This window comes from Scardinius erythrophthalmus (assembly GCF_964197995.2).
Source record: "Scardinius erythrophthalmus genome assembly, chromosome: 12".
NCBI classification, from domain to species: Eukaryota; Metazoa; Chordata; class Actinopteri; order Cypriniformes; family Leuciscidae; genus Scardinius; species Scardinius erythrophthalmus.
In genome coordinates this window covers 39226290-39253643 of record NC_138232.1, presented here as the reverse complement: position 1 = coordinate 39253643, position 27354 = coordinate 39226290, and the positions used below count along the sequence as shown (strand labels likewise).

General features: G+C 36.1%; 1 long non-coding RNA gene across 2 annotated transcripts; it reads left to right on the top strand.

Annotated features, from left to right (window-relative positions):
* The first annotated feature begins 10 nt into the window (after nucleotides 1-10).
* On the top strand, nucleotides 11-27354 carry LOC308699791. 2 transcript variants are annotated; one of them, XR_014031217.1, is made up of 3 exons: nucleotides 11-144; nucleotides 239-631; nucleotides 1343-2276. It is a non-coding gene; the product is annotated as an uncharacterized lncRNA (long non-coding RNA). The 2 variants fall into 2 exon arrangements; XR_014031216.1 differs by lacking the exon at nucleotides 11-144 and adding an exon at nucleotides 25086-27354 and having other exon boundaries at nucleotides 498-631; nucleotides 1343-1379.

Below are 27354 nucleotides of genomic sequence, written 5' to 3'. Positions count from 1 at the left end.
TTTTGAAATCTTTTTTCTGTTTTGGTGACTGACTGTAACTGTTGTGCATTTCTGCCCATTAGGCCATGTGTGATGATGCAATAGCAATACAATTATTATGGATGAAGGTTGAACTACATCGGATCACCGAAACATAACATGTCGGTATGGATTTCGTTGCGTTCTTGATGGCCTCTCTCTAGTTTTTGGACATTTCATTGTCAACTTATGATAAAATTGCCCACCTATTTTCCCACAGGGACACTAAAACCTGTTTTTACAATATTTGTTGACCCTTGATGCCATCGCACCATCTTGGTTACTTGTATCCGGCGCCCCCTACAACCTCCGAGCATCACATTTGCATAGTGGAGAACGAATTACCCAATCAGAGCTGTGGCAGTCGGTGATGTGGCTCTCCCACCTTGGTGCCTGTCATGGAAACTCAGCTAATTGTGAAGAATTGGATTTGCACTTGGAGTGTGCCATGAAGCTCAGCTTTACCCCACCAACTAAACCTCGCCCCGGCCCAGCAAGGGGGCCCTTAAGTGGACGCGATCCCCCTCCTACACGACCTCATGCTGCAATCTTCTCCCAATCCCCCCTCCGTCCATGGCCAGGACCTGATCTCTCACCAACGCACAGGCCTAAAGTGAGTGTGTGTGTGTGTGTCCCATTCCTCCCCTAGTTAAAAGTTGACCTTTGACCTCTATACCAGTGTAATATAACATTTTAATAAGCTTTGTTGGGTCAGTTAGTGTGTCGTTACTATGGAGATTTTCACGGTGTGAGGGATGTAAATCGCGATTCTTAAATAGAGCTATTTAATCTGAGGGACTCCCGCAGCCTGACTACTCTGTAATGAAGTGATGTATTTTTTAAACTGGGACTCATCGTGAGCTGCGAGTCCGTGAGGCGGATGCGTTTCCGGCGGGATAAACCACGTAATGTGTTTACCACAGGAAACGTGGGCTAACGAGTTTATAGCGTGTCAGAGAGCTTCAGCTAACGCGTTTACATTGGCCCCGTCATTTGTAAAGACTCTTTAATCTGTAATTTGTGTCAGTAAGACAAATGGGTTGATTTCTTAACCGGTGAAGTAAATTATGTGGTAGAATTGAAAATAAGGTGTGAAGTTGGCATCCAGACTTATATTGTTAGTCTCCATCTTGCATATTTAGGTCATTAAAGGGATAGTTCACCCAAAAATGAAAATTGTCATTTACTCACTCTCATGTTGTTCCAAACCTGTCTAAATTTCTTGTTTCTGTCGAACACAAAAGATATAATGAATGTTGGACTGTATATTTTAAAGAACAGTTGACCGTTTTCATTGACTTCTATAATCTTTTGTGTTGTTCAGCAGAAGAAAGAAACTCACACATGTTTGGAACTTAAGGGTGAGTAAATGACAATTTTCATTTTTGGGTGAACTATCCCTTTAATGTATGCAAAATCATAACTTGTCCTGCTTATGTGAATTTACATATAACCCACATTCAGTTCTGAAGTCTCATTTATTCGTTTGTTTCATTAAAATGTGCTCGTCTTTATGGTCTGCGATGGGTGACGGTGGCCTCCTCCTGCCCAACCTCTCTCGTACCCTCTGCTAGTGCTGAGAAAAAGTCTTTAATATTTTATGTGATCACGAGCCTCTATAAGCAAATTTCAGTCCCCAGCAAGTTCAGCCAAAACATGATTAATTTAGTGTTTATCCCCGACATCCTTTAAAAAAAACAAACCCCCTCGGCCAGACGTGCAGAGCTCAGTTTGAGACTAAATCTCGAACTCTACATCATAATACAGGCCTGAGGAGAAATCTATGTGGCCGCATTTTCTTGTTTGGATATCTGAGAAACAGGAAGACTGAGTTTCCCTGAACTGGGTTTCATGCTACTGGGCGGCAGTCGGTATAGACAAAACAAATGCCACTGCTTGCAAGAATGCATAATTTATTTTTTCTTTTGGTGGTAAAATGATCCAGTAAAGCAAGATGAATGGTAGACAGGAGTACTAGCCATATGCAACCATGACATCACTGATTTGACAAATTTAAAATGCTTAAATTAGATTAGTTTTATCAGTGTAAATTACATAAGTAATTTAGTATAACCAAGAATACATAGTATACTTAAACCTTTTAAAGGGTTACTTTGTCCAATGTCCTCATGTCGTTCTTAAATGTGTATATAAAGGTGTCCTTGTTAAAGTGTAATTATACAATTACAGTAAAAAACTGGCAGAAATTAACTGAAAAAAATATGGTAGCAACATTTAAGGTTTCACAGATTTATAGTAAAAAAAAAAAAAAAAGGTATTTCATTAACTGATAAAGTTAATATACCAACCTGTACTAATATTGGTCTTGTACCTTTGTAATACACTCTAATCACCACATTTTTCTGGTGGTTGTCAGTCACATGATTCATCACGTGAACAAGCAGCTTTTCCACAAGCCTAGAAGGTAAATGCTAATATATAGGTGCACAGTGTCGTATTTTTACAATATTTTACAGTTAAAATTATAATAATTTTTTACAGTGCAATATTAACCGCATGTTTCTACTATAAGATTAGGGTTAGTTGCTTGTAGTTATGCAAAATCTCTTATTGTTAAGGACATGTAACATGTGACAAGGACACTAAACTAAAGTATTACCATTTGTGCTCTTTCAAAAGTTCAATCTATGACGTTTACATACTACACTGTATATTGGTTTGCATATTCTTTCTCATCATATTAATTCGCAGATCACCACACTCAAATTTTTGTATGCCATTGAATGCTAACTTTGCAAGAGCTTTTCAGGTCTCCTGCAATTGCATGCGTATCATCAGTTTTTGACTCCAAGGTCCCCGTATGACCAAGACAATATTCAAGGCCCTCTTATTTAAGTTAGCATGTGCTTCTGTTGTATTAAAAAAAACAAAACAAATACAATATCAATTTAACATTGCATTGTGCATTCTTATTTTTAGTTTTTTTTTTTTTTTTGCATTTAAGATCAATACAACTAAAATGAAATATTTAAAGTAAATTATTAAAATGAAGTTGAGGGCACCCCTGGGCGTTTGCTGAGGCCCCCTAGAGGGACCACGGTAAAAGTAATTTAAGATGAATTAATTGCAATTTTACAGAAGTACTGTATAAGGAATATCAACACAGCGCTAGTAATGACAGATTACCGTAGTTGTGTTTTGCGCTTGCTTGACTTTTTTTTGCGCACGTCTCTCTCCGGGTGAGTTGTCAAGAGTCTCTCCATCTGTCTCACTCTGTGGCGTCGGTAAAGGTGCTGACAGAAGCTTTGGCTGTTTGAACTTTACAGTGGCCTTGTCATGCAGACAACTGCCCTCAGCTGAACCACAAATCCCAGATTCCCCAGCAACATGGCAAAATTAGCTCCATAAATCAGAAGGGCTTCTGGGAATAGGCCCTGTGTTGCCAGGGGCAATGGATCATCCCAGATACTGGTGTCAGGGGTGCGTGAGTCTCGGTGCCACAGGACACGAGACCGCGGGCAGATCCAGCCGTCGCTTGTGTTAAAAATACTCCAGTGAAGTCGAAGAGATGTCTGTCAGTGTAAATATTCACGCATGCGTTCATGCAAAACCCTTTTTTTAATTAAATATGCATTGGCTAGTGTGATGTCTTTTTTATTATAACTTATTAAAGCTCTTCAGTAGAGTAGATTTTGCACTGTTGTTGTCATTATGGCTACATTTGCAGTAGATCATCACTTCTTCCTCTAGTTCTTTGATTGATCTCTGAATGGCAGTGTGCTGCAAATATGCAGTTGTGCACAAACGTTTACATACCCCTAGCAGAATCTGCAAAATATTAATATTTTTTTCAAAATAATAGGCATCATAAAAATTGCATGTTATTTCCTTAGTACTGTCCTAAAAAAGGTATTTCACATAATGAATATTTACATATAGTCCGTAAGATAAAATAACTAAATTGGTAAATGGCCAGTTTAAAAAGTTTACTTGACCTTGATTTGTAATGCGTGTTGTAACCTGGATGATCCTTTACTTTGTGTGTGTGTGCGTGTGTTGTTCATGGGTCCTTTGTTCATCCTGCCCAATGTTCTTCAGAAAAATCCATGACCAGGGTAAATTGTTCTTATTTTGTCTTCTGGGAAATTTGTAACTATCTTCTGTAGATTCTGTAGAGCTGTTCTAAATGAATAAAAAAAGGGCCTTTAAACAAAATAAGAAAAAATGTGTTCAATCTTGGTCAAAAGTTTTCACACCCGGCTCTTAATGCGTCGTGTTTCCTTCTGGAGCATCAGTGAATGTTTGCAGCTTTTATATGTAAACATCCGTTATGTGAAATACCTTTCAGGACAGTACTAAATAAGAAATAACATGACATTTTTATGATGCCTCTTATTTTGTGAAAATTAACTTTATGCAGATTCAACAAGTGTAATTTCATATATTATGGAGCTTTAGCTAGAATTTTTTGTGAGTTAGATGTTTTCCTGCTCATTGCACAATACCCTGATACAATTCATCATTATTGCATCTTATTACATTGTAATTATTATGTAATAACATCAAACCTTTTGAACTAAACCTTTGCAGTTGATTTAGCTATTTTGCTGCTTTTATCCAACACTTTGATACTTACATGATCACATTTTATTCAGAAGGCAAAATAAGTACAATTTACCCTGGTCATGGATTTTTCTGAAGAACATTGGGCAGGATGAACAAAGGACTCATAAACAACACACACACACACACACACACACAAACAAAGTAGAGGATCATCCAGGTAACAACACAACACAAATCAAGGGTAAGTAAACTTTTTAAACTGGCCATTTTTCTCAATTTAGATATTATATCTTATGGACTATATGTAAATATTCATTATGTGAAATACCTTTTTTAGGACAGTACTAAGGAAATAACATGCAATTTTTATGATGCCTGTTATTTTGAAAAAAATATTAATATTTTGCAGATTCTGCTAGGGGTATGTAAACGTTTGTGCACAACTGCATATTTGCAGCACACTGCCATTCAGAGATCAATCAAAGAACTAGAGAAAAAAGTGTCGATCTAATGCAAATGTAGCCATAATGACAACAGTGCAAAATCTACTCAACTGAAGAGCTTTAATAAGTTATAATAAAATTACATCACACACTAGCCAAAGGATATATATATAAACCTTGTTGATTGTCCCTGTATGTGTACTTCACTCCAAGACTGTCTTGTGTGTGTTGTGCAGTTAATGTAAACCCAATGATGTATTGACATTCTGATTTGCACAGATGTGACAGGCTGTAACGAAGGTTAAAGATGTCAATTTAATTATGGGTCAAAGGTCACATTACATTACAAACACATTCTGGAAACAAGATGACAAATTAGAATGATCTCAAGTCATTTAGGTTCCTTATGTTACCGTAACTGGAAGATAAAGAATATGGAGTGATGTTGGTGAAATACATATTAATTTTTTGATCCTGAAAGTTGACCAGATGTGACTTGAATCCTCTCTAAATAACTTTTCTTAAAGCAATTAAATAATTATCCTGGTTATTGCAGCAAGTTTTCAATCACTTGCTTTGATTCCTAAGCCTGTTTTTGTCTGGATGCTATCTGCAAAAATAATTGGCCTCTGTTAAAGATCTCTGACCTTCTGTTGTTATAACGGTCAGTCCGACGCAGTTCGAAGGATCAATCCTGCTGCACTTCGCTGTTTTAAACTCCGAGTGGAAATAAAGAGACTGCATCAGGACCCCAGGGGCTATTCAACATCCCCCTCCACCCCCAAACACTGCTATCTGTAAATTAGCTGACTTTGTGACCCTGCCTGTAATTGCATTAGTTTATCAATGTAGCACACAATTTATTATCTGGAGCAATAACAGCACACGCACACAGGACTGGTCTCAGTACTCACCTCACACAGTAATTAGAGAGGAAGGATTTCAGAAGACATGCTCTAATGCTCGTGTTTGAGAGTGTGCTGGTATTACAGACCTGTGAGCACATGGATACACACACCAGACCTTTATTCACATCTATCTTTCTTTTATCAGCCGGGTGCCAATAATACAAATATTCTATCATCAATGGTATTTGTTAAAGCCAGGTTCACACTACGATTTTAGCCGTTTGAGGCCCTGTTTACATCTGGTATTAAGATCCGATCACACGTGGACGATGTTAAATACAGGTTTTGAGCTTGTCCACTTTCGAACACTTCCTGAGGGAGTCGAAAACACATTTGACCGGATTGCTTTCTTAGTGTAAACTCTCATGTGGTCGAATGTGTTCAAACAGCCACAAAAGACCGTCTACTCTCCGTCTACTGAACTAATGCTTACACATTATGGGAAGAGCTCTAGCCAGACGGGATTTAAACTTTGTCGGCTAAAGATCTAAGTTTGGTTTGAAGATGAAAAATGTACCAAGCACAATGTTCTCTCATCATTCCTGATTTCTAACACACACTCACAGCGTTCGACTGTCTTGTGGCTTTCAGAGCAGAAACTAAAGCTGATGATCTATAAAAGCTGGTGTTTTTCTGTCGTCTCGGGGTGCGTTCATATGGAAATTGCGCAAGGTTATTTTGTCCATTAGATCGAAAGATCTGAAAAAAAACACACGATTTATTTACCAGCCCATAGACCTGTTCCTCGAAGAAATCAGGACTGAAGTGGTTGAAAGTGGACAAAAGAAATGGATTAAAACACCAGGTGTAAACGGGAATGTCTTCCTTGTCTACTTGTGATCCGATCGACAAAAACGCATCTTAATACTAGGTGTAAACAGGGCCCGGGACAAATGTTGAGAATCCTAAAAGATTCCTCTGATCCTAGGCCAAAATCTGAAGTCTTTGATCGCTAGTTTGACATATTAGTCAACGGCCGATTAATGACCGTTGCGATCAAATTGTGGCAGTGTTAGAAGATTTGACGCGCAGTCCTGTAGTGTGACTTCTACGACAGCCGTCAAATCATAAACCAATAGGAGCGCAGAACCTGATGACGCAACTAGTGAGACAACAAACCACCATTTGCTCTTACTATAAGTTATGCATAATTAATTACATGCAACTAACCATAAACCAGTGCTAACCCTACATAGTTAATATTACTAATAACCCACAATTCTTTAAGAAAAACATCCCAGTATTTCCGACAAATAAAAATGTTCTGCGGGTCAGATTGACCCGGAACATAATATAAGGTCTAACATGGGCAAGTACCACACACATTTTCTTCTGAAAAGATGAATCAGTCTGTTTGTGTCCATAATTATTAGTTACATACTTAATGACCATAATTAAGCATGGTCAACATAGTTTTTCCTTGAATAGCAGAGTTACTACATTTCTTTTTACTTCATTGTAATGACAAAAGAAACAACAATTCTAAAAACGTGTAACACTCTTTGATGGAGATCATATTAATTTCTTAAGATTATACTGTAGAAACAATAACAGTGCTTACTATGATGTTTTGGCAGACACTTTGTAAAAGGCATCGATGCATCGTGGAGACAATATACTGTATATCTGGCAGATTATTACATAATCTAATCATAATAATCTAATTATGGTAACCAATACCATATACAAAACCCACCAACTTCAAATTTCCAGTCTAGTCCTTTCCATTACGCATTTATTTGAAGATTATTATGAACTAGACCAAAATAATTGAAACTGAATCAATTCCAACCAAACTGAATGGTTATAACAAGTCAGATTCTGTTAAGAATCAAATATTTAGTCATAAATTCTTGCAAAAGTATTGGAACACATTTATATTCTTTAATTTATTCTCTGCTTTACTCTTTGGGGTAATGTGGAGCCTGATACAAATGAAGAGCAGTTCCTGTACTAATACACCATATATTTATGATTTCTTATCACCATGCACCATCTCAGATGCTTCATCATGTCTTTCTGATCATGAATGGAATGACCTTTATCACTCAGTCTAACATCTTGTAAATTATCATGATTTCTTTGACTGCTCATGGGTGCATATTTACTCACCGCGAGTCGTCTGTTCACATCCGCCGCACGGAGATTCAATCTTTTCGTCTCCTGTCCCTGTTATATGCACCTTCAAGCTGTTTAATTAAAGCATGTATTATTAATCCGACTATATTTGAGTCGTTTTTCCTGTGCCTGCGCAGATATGACTGCTACATTACGGGTAAATTGTTTTGCAGTAATTCCCATTTAATGTTTCTCTCATAATCGGTGGCTTTAGTGCGGCAGGAGGAGCGGGAGCGAGAGGAGAGCCAGGACAGGGGAGGCCGTCACTGTAGCTTACCGTTTGATGTGCCAATCGCATATTTGGGGCCTGTAATTAGGTCTGTTTTACAAGTCAAATGCAGCGCCAATGACAGTCGCAAAATATGAGCTTAATAAAAAGTGCCAGCTGAGACGATGCTTCCCCCGTCCTCGTCTTTTTCTCTGTCTCTCGCTCTCAGAAATATCAGCTTCAGTGTAAGTCAGCTCAAGGCCAGTAATGATTCTTTCTGACTTCACAGTTGTTCATTCTAATATACGGCCAACCATATCTTGCAGATATTAAGATTATCAGGCCTCAACGCTCGTATATCTAGAGGTGCCGGAAGCCATATTGGTACCAGACATTGGCACTTGATTACTATACATTCATTCTAACTGAATGGAAATTGGAGTGATTAGTTAGTTGATGCGGTTTGAGTCGTTCTTAAGTGTTCAGAAGTTCACCAGGTCTCCTTTACTTCTAGAAGGACCATACAAATGTTTGTTATGGGCCATTCCGGTTTTGCATTACCTTTCAAACTCTACAACATTTTAAAAATGTGTATGTTTGTGTTGTCATTTAAGTGGAAGAATTTCCGTAAAAAATGCTTCAAGCTCAAACATGTATTTATTTACACAAGAAGAAGAGCAGAGCAGGATGGACATAAAGAGCCATTGCTCAGTTAATTATGTATTATAATAATAATATAGTTTTACCATATTTTGAAATATTGATAGTATGATTTTGATTTGTAATATTTTATCAAACAGGATGATGCAAACAACATGACAATTGATAATTCCCATTGCTAATACTTACTGATGTTTGTTCTGTTTTTTTCTCCAAACTGATGTCACTTCCTGTTGGATGATGTCATTATGGAACTGGCTCTTGTTAGTTAAAGGGATTTTACAACAATTCAGCTTATACAGAAAACAATGATGAATTAAGTTATTTTTATATTTTTGTAAAAATAACTAAAAGGTTAAAGTAAAAATAACTAAAAGGTTAAAAAAACAAAAAACTATTTAGTATATTGGCATAATTATTAATTTTTAAAAAGCAATGGAGAAGTTTGTTTTAAAATATTAATGTATAAAAAACAAAATATATATTTCTCGATAAATATATTGGAAAACATTTTAATTAATGGTTAAACCTCTTGACGTTTTACAAACATTCAATTAATACCTACAGAAAATGATTTAAAAAAAATTGACATAAATACAAAAATTACATTTCTAAGAACATGTCACATGCATTTTGAAACTGAAGATTTTTCCTTTTTTTTTTTTTTTTTTTTTTTTTTTATAATTTCAGGCATCCCGTTCATCATTGGCACAGGACTGTTTGCGGCATCACTTCCTGTCTTCATCATTTTGGTCACTTTAATCCTGTTGAAAGATCAAATTAAAGAATATTTTCAGACTCAGCTCACTGTACTCTCAAAAGTTTGTGGTCGGTAAGTTTCAGAAGGAGGTCTCTTCTGCTCACGAATGCTGCATTTATTTAAAAAAATAAAATAAAAATGCAGTAAAAACAGTATAGGCTAATATTGTGAAATATTATAGCAATTAAAAAGAACTGTTTATTTGAATATAATTTAAAATGTAATTTATTCCTGTGATGGCAAAGCTGAATTTTCAGAAATCATCCTAATATGCTGCACGCGCGCACGCACGCACACACACACACACACATCTGTTTGACTCTTCTGCTCTCCTCCATCTATCGATACTCTTGTCATTTATCTGGACGCAGCAGCCTCGTCCGCCATATTGATTCTGTACAGGCAATTTACTGGGAAATGGCAGTGAAGCAGGGATTTATTGTGCAGCCACTTCATTGTCAGATGATGGGTGTAAAATGTAATCGTAACGAGGGGAATGAGGTGGGCCACTCCGTCGTAAATAACTCTGGTCCCGGGTCCCGCTGTATTAGCGCTCTCTGATTCGGATGAGTATTCAAAGAGCCACAGAGGAAGATATTTAACCTCATGTATTCACATCTGTCATGATCAACTGGAGATAGATATAGTATTTCCCCCTAAGGGATAACTAAAAGAATATCTATTCCTAAAATATATCTTAACATATAGTCATAACCTGCTTTAACCTATGCCATGTTCTGTCGTCTGCCGCTTTAAATGCTCGAGCTCTTTAAAGCTGGATGGATTCTGATTGGCTGCCAATGTTTTTATCGTTCATCAGCTTTAAAAAAAATTATTTTCAACATGATTCCAATGACATCTTTACTCTGTGCTGTTACCGTCATAGTTGTGGTTTAGACTTAAATTTTTAGAACTATATATTTATTGTTATTTATAGGCCTAGTTATCGTCCTTAGTGTCTTTAATAGTAATGGCGATAACTGATTTAGCAAATACCTACTAAGGTACCTACCCTGGATATCAGAGTTCATATGTGCAGGTTTGATTCAAACTTGCAACATTTCCCAGTCTTTTTCCCCCAATATATTTTCTTTTTCTTTTTACTTACATTTATTGAGAAAAAAAAAAAAAAAATCAAGCAGGATATATTCCTAGATCAACATCCATTTCCTATCTACCAGATTTTAGGGGTGAACAATTCTTATTAACCAATCAACACACCAGTAGAGGAAGTTAAATATGAAGTGTGTAATTTCTGCACCACTAGTGGCAGCAAATGGAATTGCAATCGGATTGTTCGCGTAGCTTGACTGGACCTGATGCGCCCTTCAAGTGGAGTAGAAAATATCATGATCATGAATGAACAGGTGAAGTCATATTTACAAGTGGGAAATTCTAGATGATATGCGATTTGAGATCTTGTAAGAGGAGTGTCTATTTGATACATGGCGGAAACATTGATCTATAATGTAAACAATACAATATATCTGTAATTTATAGACCAGTGAGCGGAGAGCAAGTCCATAGTAAATGGATAAAGTACTCAACTTTTTCAGTTTGCTTTATGTAACAAAAACATTTCATTTTGATACCAAGTGATAGAAATTCATATTTTGCTGGTGAATAGTTAGCTGGGTTTATTGTTTTGTATTGTATTTCTATGTTTCTGACATGTCGTAATAACGAATTCTCGCCACTGTGGTACGAATTTCCCAGGTGCACTTGAAGGCAGCATAAGATTATCAGTTCAACCAATGGCGAAGACGACGAGTGTTTGAAACTTTCTGTTAAGTCATTGTTTCAATCCAGTGCCACACTTCACTTAATGCTAACTGATCATCCAGGAAAATCGCAATAATCAGAATGTATAAAGTCAGCTGACCAGCATAATGACCTTGTCCTATTCTTTGCTGGTCTAGCTGTTTTTGCAGACTTTTCTGATCTGAGAACATACGTGATTGTGTGCGCGAGTCTTGTCCTTGCTCTGATGTCGTCCGTGTTCACGTTGACGAATGGGCCGTGTGACTTATGGATGTCACATTACCGTGATCATGTCACTCGAATAGAGCCGTCAGCCGTAATAGCCGTGTGCTCCGTGCCGGAGGTGAGAGGGATTCGATGATGATGATGATGATGAGATCTCTCCCGTAATATCATAAAGCAGTGTTTAAATATTTTAATTTCATTTGTCAAGCTACCGCCTTCCCCTCACTCCATTACTCTGCTAACCATCCCTCATCAGCTGAATTAGTGCATTATTCATCAGCACTAATTATTTTCACATAATGTCTGCCCCGATATATTTAACCCTCACATTATATCTCCCCATAATGGCCTTGTAAAATTGAAGTGGCGTTGGAAAGCTCATTTAAAGAACATCAAAGAGACGGGAATGAGTGAGATGGGAGGCTGTGGAGTTAAACACTTCGGGTCGAGGGTCCCCACTGAGTCGGGACATTTGTTCCTGTCTGATTTGCATGGTGAAGGAGAGGAGAGGTCGATGGGAGAATAGTGAATGAGTGTGTGCTCTGGTCTAGAAGCCTACAGTGAAAAATGGTTCTTGATAAGAAGAGGGCTGGTTGTTGAAGCAGTGAGGCAGAAGAACAGTAGACATGGCTCTGGACTCTATAGTGATATTACAGTGAATCTTTTGGCTGTTAAAGGGACAGTTCACCCAAAAATGAAAACCGTCATCATCTACTCACCCTCATGTTGTTCCAAACCTGTATGAGTTTCTTTCTTCTTTTGAACACAAATAAAGATATTTTGAAGAGTGTTGGTAACCATTGACTTCCATTGCATTTTTTCCTACTATTGGAAGTTATTTGATTACAAACATTCTTTAAAGCATCTTCTTTTGTGTTCAACAGCATAAAGAAACTCGTACAGGTTTGGAACAACTTGAGGGTGAGTAAGTGATGACAGAATTAAAATGTGTGTGGGTGAACTGTCCCTTTAAAGGAGAACTCCGGTCAATTTTAACATTGAGCTCATTTTTTTGTACATTTGGAGTGCTGTCAATACAGAGAACAACGACAAAAATCGGTGTTGCCTACACCGAGTTATTCTATTTTTAAAATTTGCACCCTGTTGACTTCAATAGGGCAAGTACTAAACCTGCTTTTAGGCTCTTAACATCCTTGATGTGTCATTACAAGTGCCCAGCTAATGTTAGTGATTCCTTCTGAGTGAACACGAGTGAATCTGACTGCAGTAGATGTGAAAGATATGTATAAAAATAATGTTATTTAAGCCAGCGCAAATACCTGTTTACATCCTGTTTTTCGGTTGAAGTCCAAAGTAGTCGATTGCCGAGTTCACGCGCATAGGTTTAGTTACCTATGACCACGCGCGTGAACTCGGCAATCGACTACTTTGGACTTCAACCGAAAAACAGGATGTAAACACAGGTATTTGCGCTGGCTTAAATAACATCATTTTTATACATATCTTTTACATCTACTGCAGTCAGATCCACTCGTGTTCACTCAGAAGGAATCAGTCACATTAGCTGGGCACTTGTAATGACACATCAAGGATGTTAAGAGGCTAAAAGCAGGTTTAAAACTTGCCCCATTGAAGTCAACAGGGTGCAAATTTTAAAAATAGAATAACTCGGTGTAGGCAACACCGATTTTTGTAGTTGTTCTCTGTATTGACAGCACTCCAAATGTACAATAAAATGAGCTCAATGTTAAAATTGACTGGAGTTCTCCTTTAAGTCTTCAAACTTAACATCACAAATCACATCACACTTTTTGGAGAAAAAAGTTAGCTAGCAGCATTCAGTATGTGGATGGGTATCAATAATATATCAGAAAGTCATAAAATGTCAAATCAAGTCCAATCAGCTTTTTCTACATAAGAGTGTGCTGTGATTATATAGAGAGGATATTTAAAAAATTTGAGAATGAGACAAGCCCAAAATGGAGTAATTATGACATTTAAAGGTAGGGTAGGCAATTTCAGAGAGGCTAGCAATAGCAAGCTAGCTTTGAAAGCATAAGATCCCACCCTTCCTTTAGAGCGTCTCCAAATCCACGCCTCCTTCAAAACACGACCACACAGCCAGAGTCTGTAAAGCGTCACTAAAGATGACACGTAATTGCAAAGCACAAAAAATTAAAATAATAATGACCGTAAACAACTTCCAGAGCTCTAGTTGTACCACCTGACTGCTGCAGGTTAATTTCAGCGTTGATAGTGCTGATATAGAAACACAGAAGTCCGAGTCTGAGGACGTGAACAGCTCTGGTAGAACGTCACGGGTCGCCATCTTGTAATTACGGTAGTTATGACGTGGCATGAACGCAGTATAAGCTGGTTGTTTGGTTCAGGAGGAACTGTAAAAGTTGGCTTCTGTTTGGCCATGTTTTGGTCATGTGACTTCCACAGATGTAGTATGTACATTTTTTTTAATAGTTAGACCACTTCTATAATTGATTGCTATCAGAATGTGAAGAGCGTTTCAACCAGAAGTTTCAACCAGAATTGCCTTACCCAATACCTTTAACATTTGGAAAAGGTACAATTTAAAAATAAGATTATTTTGAAATTTTAAATGGTTCTTTTTTCATTATGGGTTCTTCAGATCAATGTTTTGGTTTCTTTAAATTTTTTTAAGAACTAGAATTATTTTAGAAGTATTAAAATGTGAATAAATTCGATAAGTTGTGAAATGACAACATTGGGTTTATACAACATAGGTTTGTAGTAAACTTCTGTTCAAAGATTGGGGTCAGTAAGTATTTTTTTAAGGAAATTAATTTTATATTTTTTTTTTATAAAATTTTAATAAATATTTTTAATATTATTTAATTTTATGGCTGCTGGAAATTCAGCGTAGCCATAACTGGAATAAATTACATTTTAAGATATATTCAAATAGAAAAGAGTGATTTTAAATTGTAATAAAAAAATCACAATACATATTTTACAAAATATTATTTAATCCAAAAAAATGCAGGCTTTGTGAGCATTATAAACTTCTTTCAAAAACATTGAAAACAAAACGTATTAACCGCAAACCGTAAATATGTATGTATGTGTGTGTATATGTATATATATATATATATATGTGTGTGTGTGTGTGTGTGTGTGTGTGTGTGTGTGTGTGTGTGTGTGTGTGTGTGTGTGTGTGTGTGTGTGTACTGTGTATAATTATTTTGTATATATAAATACACACATGCATGTATATATTTAAGAAATATTTGCATACATATACTGTATATATAATTTATATTATATATAAATATAATTTTTTTATATATAAATTACATTTTTCTTAAATATATACAAGCATGTGTGTGTATTTATATATACAAATTTAATTGTACACAGTACACACACATATATTATGTAAACACAAACTTTTATTTTGGATGCGATTAATCGCGATTAATCTTTTGACAGCCCTAATATATATACAGTACCAGTCAAAAGTTTGGAAACATTACTATTTTTAATGTTTTTGAAAGAAGTCTCTTATGCTCATCAAGCCTGCAGTAAAAAAAAAAACAAACAAAAAAAACAGTAATATTATGAAATATTATTACAATTTAAAATAATGGTTCTCTTTTTTAATATATTTTAAAATGTAATTTATTTTTGTGATGCAAAGCTGAATTTTCATCAGCAAGTACTCCAGTCTTTGGTGTCTTATGATCCTTCAGAAATCATTCTAATATGCTGATTTGATACTCAGTTATTATCAATGATGGAAACAGTTGTGCTGTTTAATATATTTTTTTGGAATACTTTTTTCAGGATTCATTGATGAGTAAAACGTTAACAGCATTTATTCATAAAAACAGCATTTATTCAAAATAAAAACATTTCTAACAATATAAATCGTTACCATCACCTTTTATCAATTTAACGCATCCTTGTTGAATTAAAGTACTAATTTCTTATTTATTTATTTTTTTTATTGCAGATTAACAAAACAGTAACACATACACGGTAAGAAATCATTGACATAAATACAGAAGCGAGGGAGAAACAGAAACAGAATAACAACAACGAAAGAAAGAGAGAGAAATTAAAAAAAAAAAAATAAAAAAAATAAATAAAATAAAATAAAAAAGAAAGCTCAATCTCATTTGTTGATATTGATAATCAATAATAATATATCAATATTAGTGGTGTTATTATTATCGATGATAATAATAATCATAACAATAGTAATAGTGTTAGTTTTAGTGATTTATAAAAAAATTATATATATATATATATATATATATATATATATATATATATATATATATATATATATATATATATATATATATCAAAAATAAATAAATAAATAAATAGTAAATAGTAATGATAGTATTAGTGACAGTAATAATAATAACAATAACAATACATTCAGATCAGTCCATAAGTTATTGTATATTTGCTCTAAACTCTAGGTCAGGGGCTGTTCCACAACTGCAAGTGAGCACAACCAGCATGTCCCCCCGACATAGACACCTCTCCTTGATCCAACAATCCAGTCCCCTCCCCCCCCACTGCCACCAGCGACACCCGGCCACAGCAATTAATCCTCTATGCTCCATTGAGTCTTCCTCCAATAAGTATGCTGGGGCACCATATCAGGCACCGCCATACCAAGCTCCCTTAGTCTGGTAGTGACCTGACATAACCAAATGTTATTAGTGGTTGGCCCTCTTGTCCCAAAGTTTTTTTTATTTTATTTTTTTTCTCCTCCTCCTCCATGGCTAGGACCATGGTGTGCACTGGTTAGCTACCCAGCCAGAGACACCATATCCAACCCAGGTATCAATCCAAATTATTTTACATGAGGGAGGGATTTGGCCGGAGGCAGTGAAAGGGGAAGGGTCAATTAGACCACTGAGACTACAATGACCATGACAACAGGGCATGCCAATCGGACCCACCAACAGCACCTAGAACAGACGCCCAACCCAGACGGTTTATATTATTAAAATATCTATATATATATATATAATAATTTAATATTTATACTTAACATTTTGTTATTTATATAATAAAGAGAGGACTGACTAATAATTATATTATAATATTACCAAAATCCCTATTCTTAATACCACCATCACAAATGGAAATAATTAGTAATAGCAATAATATGCAGATTTAAATAAAAGAAAAGTATAGCTTATTGAACATCATATATATCTATATATCTACACACATATATTGGGGGAGTGCGTGGATCCGGTTACAGGTTGCTGAATTATATGAAGATGAGTTAGGAATGGCTTCCAGATATCAAGAAATGTAGATAGAATATTCTTGTTAGTGTATGTTATTTTTTTCTAATGTGATGTATTCTATAAGAAGATTAGTCCAGTGATTGATATTTATACAGTTTTTGGACTTCCAGTGTTGCAAAATTACTTTCTTGGCGATAGTTAGAGAAATGAGGAGTGGATTTTTGTATTTAATTGGGAGATGATCAACTTCCATATAGTTATTGAGTAAACAAAGTGACGGAGATGGAGGGATTCCACAACCCATGATAACAGAGAGTTTTGTGGTCACTGATATCCAAAATGAGTAAACTGATTGACAGGTCCATAGGGCATGAAGATAGTCATCTGTGCTCCCCATTGTGCACTGTGAACAAATGTCTGTGTCCCTCAAGCCCATTATAAACATCTTTTTTTCTAATTTCTTAAAAAAGTACTAATTTCTTAAAAAAAAAATAGTTATTGTTCCCAAACTTTTGAACGGTAGTGTATATTGTTACAAAAGATTTCTATTCTAAATAAATACAGTTCTTTTTAACTTTTATTCATCAAATAATCCTGAAAAAAGTATCTCAGGTTCTAAAAAAAATATTAAGCAGCACAAATGTTTCCAACATTGATCATAAATCATCATATTAGAATGATTTCTGAAGGATCATAAGACACCAAAGACTGGAGTACTTGCTGATGAAAATTCAGCTTTGCATCACAAAAATAAATTACATTTTAAAGTATATTAAAAAAGAGAACCATTATTTTAAATTGTAGTAATATTTCAGAATATTACTGTTTTTTTTTTTGTTTGTTTTTTTACTGCAGGCTTGATGAGCATAAGAGACTTCTTTCAAAAACATTAAAAATAGTAATGTTTCCAAACTTTTGACTGGTACTGTATATGTATGGAAGGTTTTTTTTTTTTTTTTTTTACTGGATGGTTACACCACTCGAGTATTAGAACTTTAAAATAATGTTTTTCAAACACATAATGAAGTGTTATTTTATATATTTCAAACTAGACTACATTTGCACACCTTCAAATCTTTACTTACAAACAAGATCTTTCACGTCCCTCTGACCTCGCTGCTGTTTTCCTACAGCTTTACTTGTTTCTCTCCCTCTCCTTCACTTCCTTCTGCTTTACCTCGAGGAGCTCTGACATCTCTGACTGGGGTTAAAAGACCGAGTGACACACACACACACACACACACACACACACACACACAAAGGGTTTTATCTGATGTTTATTAATTCATGGCTTTGACATTCCACAACATGTAAAATTTAGACATGCACCTTGTTCTTGCTCCAGTTGGTTTATTTGTAGTGTCCCGTGAGCATTAACAGTGACCTTAACTGTAACCTCTCGCTCTCATCTCACACACACACACACACACACACACACACACACACACACACACACACACACACACACACACACACACACACACAGACAAACAGAACAACACACAGGGGAGAGTCAATACTCGGTTAACAGATAACTTCAAAACAACACTGGCATTCTACGAGAAGAGTCAGAGTGCATTATACTGATGATCATCTTATCTAAATACTCAATGCATTGTGAATGAACCGACAAATATGACAGAAGGAGATTATCCAAGACATAATTGTATTTAATGTAGATGACAGGGATATTTGAACTCAAACTAAATCTAAAACCATTAAAAAAAAAAAAAAAACGACACATTAAAAACCTTTAAATTTTATTTCAGCTAGTTGCCAAATGCAACATTTTCCATTTTCATTTAGTTTAACTTAATGAACTAAAACCAAATTAAAAATGTTTAAAAATTATATTGTCATTATAAAAATGACAAACACAATTACTGAAACTTATTTTGGAAGAAAATGGAAAATTATTTTTTATAAACTATGGTTGTGTTGAATTTTTGTAAGGGATGTTCATGTAATTTTCTGCTATAAGTACAGACATTTGTCATTTTTTAAAATATTAACTTATGCCTATATTCATAAACGGTTATGGAGCAGAAAATGACAACAGCTGGTATAAAGAGGAGGTTTACTGTAGTTTTCATCAGCGCTAATCATTTCCGGCTGTAATGAGCGACTCCTTCAGAGACTTTTCCAATTACTGTTATTGGGAACTCAGGGCCGTGACAAAAATTAGCATGCGATTCCAAAATGATCTCTCATTTGAAGAGGAGATGCAGATTATGAAATATTCAGGTTCAATTTTCCCCCGTCTGCCATCTGAAAGAGTCATAATTAGAGAAGGATTCACATTGTAATTCATTGTGTGGACAGAGCCTCCACGACACGCTCAATAATTCAGTGCGGAGCCGAGGGTCCCGGGCCTCTTCCACTGGCTTCATGAGGGTCATTAGAAGGAACACTTGGATTCCTGACTGGCAGGTTGAACTCAAAGTTTTTTTTTTTTGTAATAATTTTAATTTTTTTTGCTCAAATTCATTAATTCAACTATATTTTTTCATTCCTCACCAAAGTCACCTTTGGTTTACTGCAGTGCTATTTTAGTATTATTTGTGTACTATTAAGATTAAGCAGCATTTGTTGATGCCACTGGGTGTGATACTTTGTATCTGATGCTTTGAAATTCATATTTTGAATTATCTTTCATTTTTATCATTTTATTTTAAGTTTTAGTCAATTTTCATGTGCTTTTTTTTATTAGGTTTTTTAAACAATTAGCTTTATTTTTAAGTTTTAGTACTTCAACTTAAACGTTATTTCAGTTCGTTGCAAAGGCAACATTTCTACACTGTAAAAAAAAAAAAGTAATTTTACTGTTTAATTTTGACAGATTTTTCCTGTATTTTTTAAATCCGAAATTTTTTTACGTGTTGAGTGTAAAGTAATATGAAAAACATGTAACTGTGAATAAACAACATTTTTTTAAAGATTTTTTTTTTTTTCACATAAAAATACTGTTCATAAGACATTGCCACATATGATATATGTTGTTGAGATTTTAGCGGAAGTTTTTCATCTAAGATACATTTTATTTCAGTTTTATTTCAATTAATGAACATTATTAGTTTAAAGGAACTCCAAAGATTCTTTTGTACCTTAAAATGTTTCCAAAATGGTTTCCGTGGTTCATCGACTCGTCACAGGGTGAACGGCACTTCTGCATTCGCTTTGCGGCCCTCTATCGGCTATAATCGCACTATGCAAGTTTGCCAGATCGGGTGGCGGATCTGTAGTTCGAATGAGACATAAGAAACTACAAATTTGACTTGCTTTACGGCAAGCGTTACAGTAGCAAAAAAAAAGCAAGCAATGTCATTATTTTGTTTTTCTTCGTTTCTGATGTCTTAATACATCATACTAAAATCATGCAACATACTACCTTGTCTCTGGACATCATTATTTCCAAAGTCGGTGCTGGATAAATAGCGTGCGTGCGACGGTAGGCTAAATTATTTACGACAGCGGTACTGGACAATTCCACTTCCAACCTGTAGGGGGATCGAAGAGGAAAGTGCTTTGGTGTTGCTTTAAAGGAACACTCCGACTTTTTGGGACTTTAGCTTATTCACAGTATCCCCCAGAGTTAGATAAGTCCATACATACCTTTTTCATTTCTGTGCGTTCTGTAAGTGTTATTTGACGCACCCACCGCTAGCCTAGCTTAGCACAAAGACTGGATGTAAATGGATAAGGTAGCATACTAATCCCAATAAGTGACAAAATAATGCAAACATTTTCCTATTTACATGTTGTGATCTGTATAGTCACAGCGTGTACAAATAACAAGGCTATATGAGACAGAGACCATTTTTAATCGTATAAAAACTGGGAACTATATTCTCACTAGGCGTAGGAGCACAGCTACTTGGGCGGAGTGGCTACTTGGGCGGAGTGATTAGCGCAGCACACGAGACGCCCTGTGGTTACAGTATGGCTAATGTTAGTCATCTCAAAACATAACGGAACACTTACCGCAGCAACAGGTGATCCAATTTGTCCTGACTTTATTATCGATGGGATGGCTGTATCCTTTAGCACACGTTTCATGGTCCGTGTGGCAACTTGCATTTTTTCAAAATAGTCGTCTATAGTAAAATGTTCAGAGCAAACGAAATACTTCTTGATGCTGTTTACAGGTGTGTTTGGATCTATAACGTTACCCAGAACAAGTAGCCATCGATTCATCAGGTCAGCGTTTTTGGTTGGAATTCTATGAAACATCATAGTATTACCTGGTCTCCCCTGTTTATTGTCGCAGCTCTTTAAAATACAGCAAACACCCATGATTGTAAACTATAAATTTTACTATCTAGTAATTGCTGACTCTATTACTCCAACTCTGAGCGAACTCTCTGCTCCTCACCACAGGGCGTCTCGTGTGCTGCGCTAATCACTCCGCCCAAGTAGCTGTGCTCCTACGCCTAGTGAGAATATAGTTCCCAGTATCTATACGATTAAAAATGGTCTCTGTCTCATATAGCCTTGTTATTTGTACACGCTGTGACTATACAGACCACAACATGTAAATAGGAAAATGTTTGCATTATTTTGTCACTTATTGGGATTAGTATGCTACCCTTATCCATTTACATCCAGTCTTTGTGCTAAGCTAGGCTAGCGGTGGGTGCGTCAAATAACACTTACAGAACGCACAGAAATGAAAAAGGTATGTATGGACTTATCTAACTCTGGGGGATACTGTGAATAAGCTAAAGTCCCAAAAAGTCGGAGTGTTCCTTTAAGTTGCTATATATATATATATATATATATATATATATATATATTAGGGGCATAAAGATGAATATATTAAGGCATACTTTTCTATGAAGCTGCAAACAAAACTGCTAAATGAAGACCTGTGGAAATTTGATATTAGTACCTCTATTTTCTGTAAAGCTGCTCTGAAATACTGTACATTATATATATAAATGACTGACTTTTGGTGATCTTAGTAGCTGAATGAAGTTAGTTGTCCTCAAGTTCTGAGAAATCACATTAACTATGAATGTGATCCATAAACGATTAACAAACACAAAGCGACATCTTCTGACTTCATTTTGACAAAATATTCAAACTGCACACAACATTTGCTGCGATGTCATCAGTTTCGAAACTTCTCCCACTCCGAGACCCTGAATATGACAGTCCAGACAAACGTCCTGATGTGTCCTCGAGGACCGTCTCATCACACTTTAAAATCTCAACATCTGTCTGTTACGTGCACATAAAACACAGCGAGTTTATTTTAATGAGACACTCATGAAATGTGATCTGCAAGGTAATATAACATGACAGTCTTAAAGGGCAACATGTCACAACTGATTCTGCAGCTTTATGGCCTTGCGTTAAAAATTGAATAATGGGAAATTGAGTTTTCACAAAGTCTGAAATGTTTGCTTATCGCTTATCAGCTCGTAAAATACAGTAATAATTATCTGTGCACTGAAATCTACTACTGGATTACAAAAAGACAGCTGGGACTGTTTTATGTAGTTTGAGTAGACATAACTGAAAAATGAAAGAAAAATAACCGTGAGACCCACATATACGCTAACGTTCAAAAGTAAGATTTTTAATTAAAGAAGTCTCTTCTGCTCATCAAGGCTGCGTTTAAAAAAAAATCAAAAATACAGTAAGAAATATTATCATTACTCATTAGTCTTCAGTGTCACATGATCCTTCAGAAATCATTCCGATTTGCTACTCAAGAAAGGTTTCTTATTATAATCACTGTTAAAAACAGTTGTGCTGCTTCATATTTTTGTGGAAACGGCGATGCAGCTTTTTTTCAGGATTCTTTGATGAATAAAAAGTAATAATTTGAAACTTTTTTGCTTATTTTAATGCTTTCATGCTGAATAAACTTAAACTTAAATATTCATTTATTTATCCAATTGAATGGTTGTGTATGTACAATTTATATTTGTCTAAGCATTTAAGCAGAATCTTTTAGACCGTTTCCTGTAAAAACACAACGACAAAATGTATTATCACCTACAAACTTAAGCCTGACAGAGCAAAGAGACAAATCACAATATTTAAATCAGCTCGAATCATGAAGCGGGTCTAATTGGCAGGTGGACAGGCTTGTGTCTGTAATAATTCACTTCTAGTGTCCAAATGTGACTGCAGGATTCAGTCAGACTCATTTTATGCAGGAGCGCAGACGTAATAAAACCCTCATATGCTTCATTCTCTCACTGTGACTGCATGATAAATCAAACTGGAGATATTTCAGCAGAATTTAGCCCAAGGAGAGGTAATTTAAATAATATCTCGCGCCGAGCTGCTTCCGAATAAAAATTATGTCTCAGGCAATATTTCATCCAATATGAAGCCGAGAAAATGATTTTCTTCCTAAATAACAAAAACGCAGTAATTCAAATAGGCAACCTTTCTATAAGCAAGGTTAATTACGTCCCTCGCTGGAAGAGGAGATCGCTAACATGCGGAAAACAGATGCTTCTAGCTTTCAAAACACGATGCGTTTCATTACTCTTGTCATTATTGAGTGGATCATTTCATGCTATGGAGTTAGGAGCATTACGTTAAGTATCCCAGATAATACTGTCACTTATCATGTTTGCCATTATTTTGGAAAGGTATCTGACTCCATTCCTGACTAATAAAGGTTATGTAAGTCAGGAGAGCTTGAGTCACTGTCATGACGGCCACAGTTTATAGATGTGAGTATTACTGCCACTAATGGGACTTGATTATTAAACTGAATTATTAATCTGGAAGCAGCCTTTTGGTGGGGGAAAAGCAAAACGACTCTCGAAATGAGTTTATAATTGTGTGTAAATTGGTAAAAGTTGTTAACCTGCAGATCTACTTTAGCTGTGGGTTAAGATGGTGGACCACTGCGGCCTTTTTGAAGTAAAATGTAATAAAAAAAATGTAATTGCCCTTCTCTCACTAACTTCCATCCGTCTCATTCGCTCGGATGCGTGTCATTGCTTACGTTGCACGAGTGCCCACTACTGTTGGAACCCTCGAAATGTGTTTAAATGGAAACGCCCTTGATCACTTTTGGGTAAATTAAGTGTGAGCACCGAGATGCTGTTGTGACGTCACAATCGTGTGCATTGTGGTCTATGGATCTGCCTGAAGTGTACATACAGTACGAGTAGACTCGCTCCCTCAGTCAAAGTCGAGGCTCTGTCCAAATAAACTTCCCTCGTCCACTTGACAAAGTTGTTAGTTCAAGGGTTAAAGGGATAGTTCAAGGGATAGTTAAAGGGATAGTTCACTCCCCCCCACCCAAAAAAAAATCTGTCATTAATTACTCATCCTTTTGTCGTTTAAAACCTGTAAGACTTTTGTTCATCTTCGGAACACAAATGAAGATTTTTTTGATGAAATCTGAGAGATTTCTGTCCCTCCATTGACAGCTACGCAACTACCACTTTCAAGACCCAGAAAGGTAGTAAAGACATTGTTAAAGTAATCCAGTGACTCCAGTGGTTTAACCTCAATTTAATGAAGCCAAGTGTGCTTTGTTTGTGCAAAAACACATAATTTACCACTTTATTTCCTAAATATTAGTGATTGAAGCATTGCTTATGCCCACTGTGGTCTTTGAAAAAAAAAAAAAAAGAGCAATTTCCCCAGCTTTTAGTAAAAAATGTTAGCCACATTCATATTGATTAAAAAAAGGATGCAAGAAGCTAGAATAAAATGTTTAAAAGCAGAGGCTCTGCTATTTCTTTTGATATATTCAGATATTGATATATAGACAACATTTGTGGAAATTATCAAAAATGCTTGCGGTGACTTTAAAAAAAAAGTTGCCCTGGCTGGAAAGAGTTAAATTGAGGTTAAACCTCGGGAGTTACAGTTGCGTAGACTGTCAACGGAGGGACACAAAGCTCGGATTTCATCAGAAAGATCTTCATTTGTGTGAGGGTGAGTAATAAAGGACAGAATTTCCGGGTGAACTATCACTTTAAACACACAAGACTCAATTGTTGTTGTTTTTTTGCCCATTATGTGAAAGTGTTAAAAAAGGACCATATTATCTTACCGTTCATATCACATTTGATCTGTAGCTGTCATTCAGTTGATGAGTTGAACCTTGAGAAGATCAATTCCTGTCAATCATCACCGAGAGAAGAACCTGAAGATAGAAAGAAAAGGAGAAAGACAGACAGAGAGAGAGAGAGAGAGAGAGATGGAGAGGTGGAGGTTCATTAGTGTTTCATCTGTTTTTTAATTGGCCGTGTGTGTTTTCAGGAAGGTGACGTGATCTCTCCGGTGTGTCAGGGTCCGCCGTGCCCTGGAGAGGGTCTGAGGGTCCGGGACGGGTGTCATGGCAGATGAAGCCCTGTGTGGAAGTGCAGGTGTGAGACTCATGCTTTGATGGAGACCTCACACACTCCAGCTCCTCACACACTGAATACAGAACAGCCTGATCTCTACACAGTGACTTACACACACACATTTCACTAGATATGTTCAGTCAGTGTGATATACAGCTTACTACATGCTACACGTTAGTTAGTTAGTCAGTTAGTTAGTTAGTTTCTGTCCTTGATGCTGGTAAATAAAGACCAGTCTCTTCTGCTCACCACGGCTGCATTTATTTGAACAAAATTACAGTAAAAACAGTAATGTGAAATATTATTACAATTTAAAATAACTGCTTTCTGTTTTAATGTATTGTGAAACATAATTTATTCCTGTGATCATTACTCCAGTCTTCAGTGTCACATGATCCTTCAGAAATCATTTGAATATGATGATTTGCTGCTCAAGAAACATTTATGATTATTATCAGTGTTGTGCTGCTATTTTCATGGAAACCATGATACATTTCAGGAGAAAATGTCAAGATTTTTTGATGAAAACAGTTCAAAACAACACTTTTGTTCACTTTTGGTGAAAAAAGAAAAAGTGTCCTTGCTGAATAAAAGTATTATTATTATTTTTACTATGTTAGTATGCATTGTATGCTGCATACAACTTTGCATAGTATATATATATTTTTTAATATTAGGCAGTATACAAAGACATATTTCAATCAACAGAAGTCTACACGTGTATTGTCAGAGAACTTCATGCATCTGTTGTACATTCAGAAAACCACTTACTGCTAAACGATCTACTATATTTTTCTGCAGTTGATTTGTTTGAGCACAGTATGTGAATTTTCTGTTTGGTTTGCATGATATAACAGGATGACCTACTACATTTGCCAAATATGCTGTATACACATGCAAAGCACATTGCAAAAGCCACAATGCAATGCACACTACTTGACCTCACATTTTCAGTATGTTCTGCTGTATACTACATATTTCGGCAAATATACAGTGTGCATGCTTGCAGAAAATGCCACACACTATGCATACCAGTTCAGGTAGTACTAGTATGGCAATACCAGACATAACCCATCCATTCATTCTCATTTGTCCTTGTTTTTCAGTTCTCTTCAGGTTTGTCTCTAGGCTTTTGTGGGGATATTCCGACAGGCCCTAAAAGAGATGTGCTGTAGCGCTCCGGCCAGCCTGCCGGACTCATAAAAGAGCTTCTCTTTGCTGTTTCCTCTCGGCCTGCGAGCTTCCTCGCCGCCCAATTTGCGAGAGACGATTCACAAAACTTTAAAGTGTTTGGCTTGTCAGATTTCTACCCAGCGAGCAAAGAGAAGCTTTTATGGGCCTAATTAATGTCTGTGCGCTCCGTGTACAAGATTTATATCTGAGAAAAGCACGCCACGCTCGCGATACAGTGTTAGTTTGTAAAAACACAAGCAGAAACACACACCGAGTGCTTTGGGTCCAGGGCAGGTGAGATGAAAGAGATGTGTGTGTGGCGTGTTTTATCAGCGCATGAGAAAGATGGGGAGGATTTGTCTCTGTTAAAGGGATACACTGCTCCTTTATTAAAGCCATTTATCACCCTTTGAATATTCTCCTTTAATGGGCTCTTGCCCCTAATTACCCAACTTTGTCAACAAAGAGCAGAGCGTCTCCTGTCCTCCTCACATACATGTCTTTCATTCCCACAGGCTCTCGGTATCAATAAGCAGTGTTTTTCATGCTGCTGTTAAGATTAATTCAGACGCTGTCTGGAGGCTCTGGACTATTTGTGCATGTAGGGAACGCTGGATGTCTCAGCACAAATTTGGTTGTATTTCATTTCAGATGAAGGAATCTCAGATTAGATTTTGTAGAAATGCTCTCATCTAGGGCCGGGGTGATATTTTGAATATTCGCAGTAGTTTGCAATGATTTTATACCAAGTTTGCAATGGTTTTTTTTATTTGGCCGTTCAATTTCCTAGAGGCCGTGTGGTTAGACTGGTTTCACAAGACGAGGTTTTAATAGCGCCACTGATTTAAACGCAACATGAAATTAAAATGGACCCTATTTAATTATGTATTTTTTAATGGATGTTATTTTTATTTATCTTAATGTGCATGATTCTTCTACCCAAGTGATAAAGGAAAACTAATGATTGTCTTCATAAGCTTTTATTAAAATGCAGCTTTATGGTTGATGTC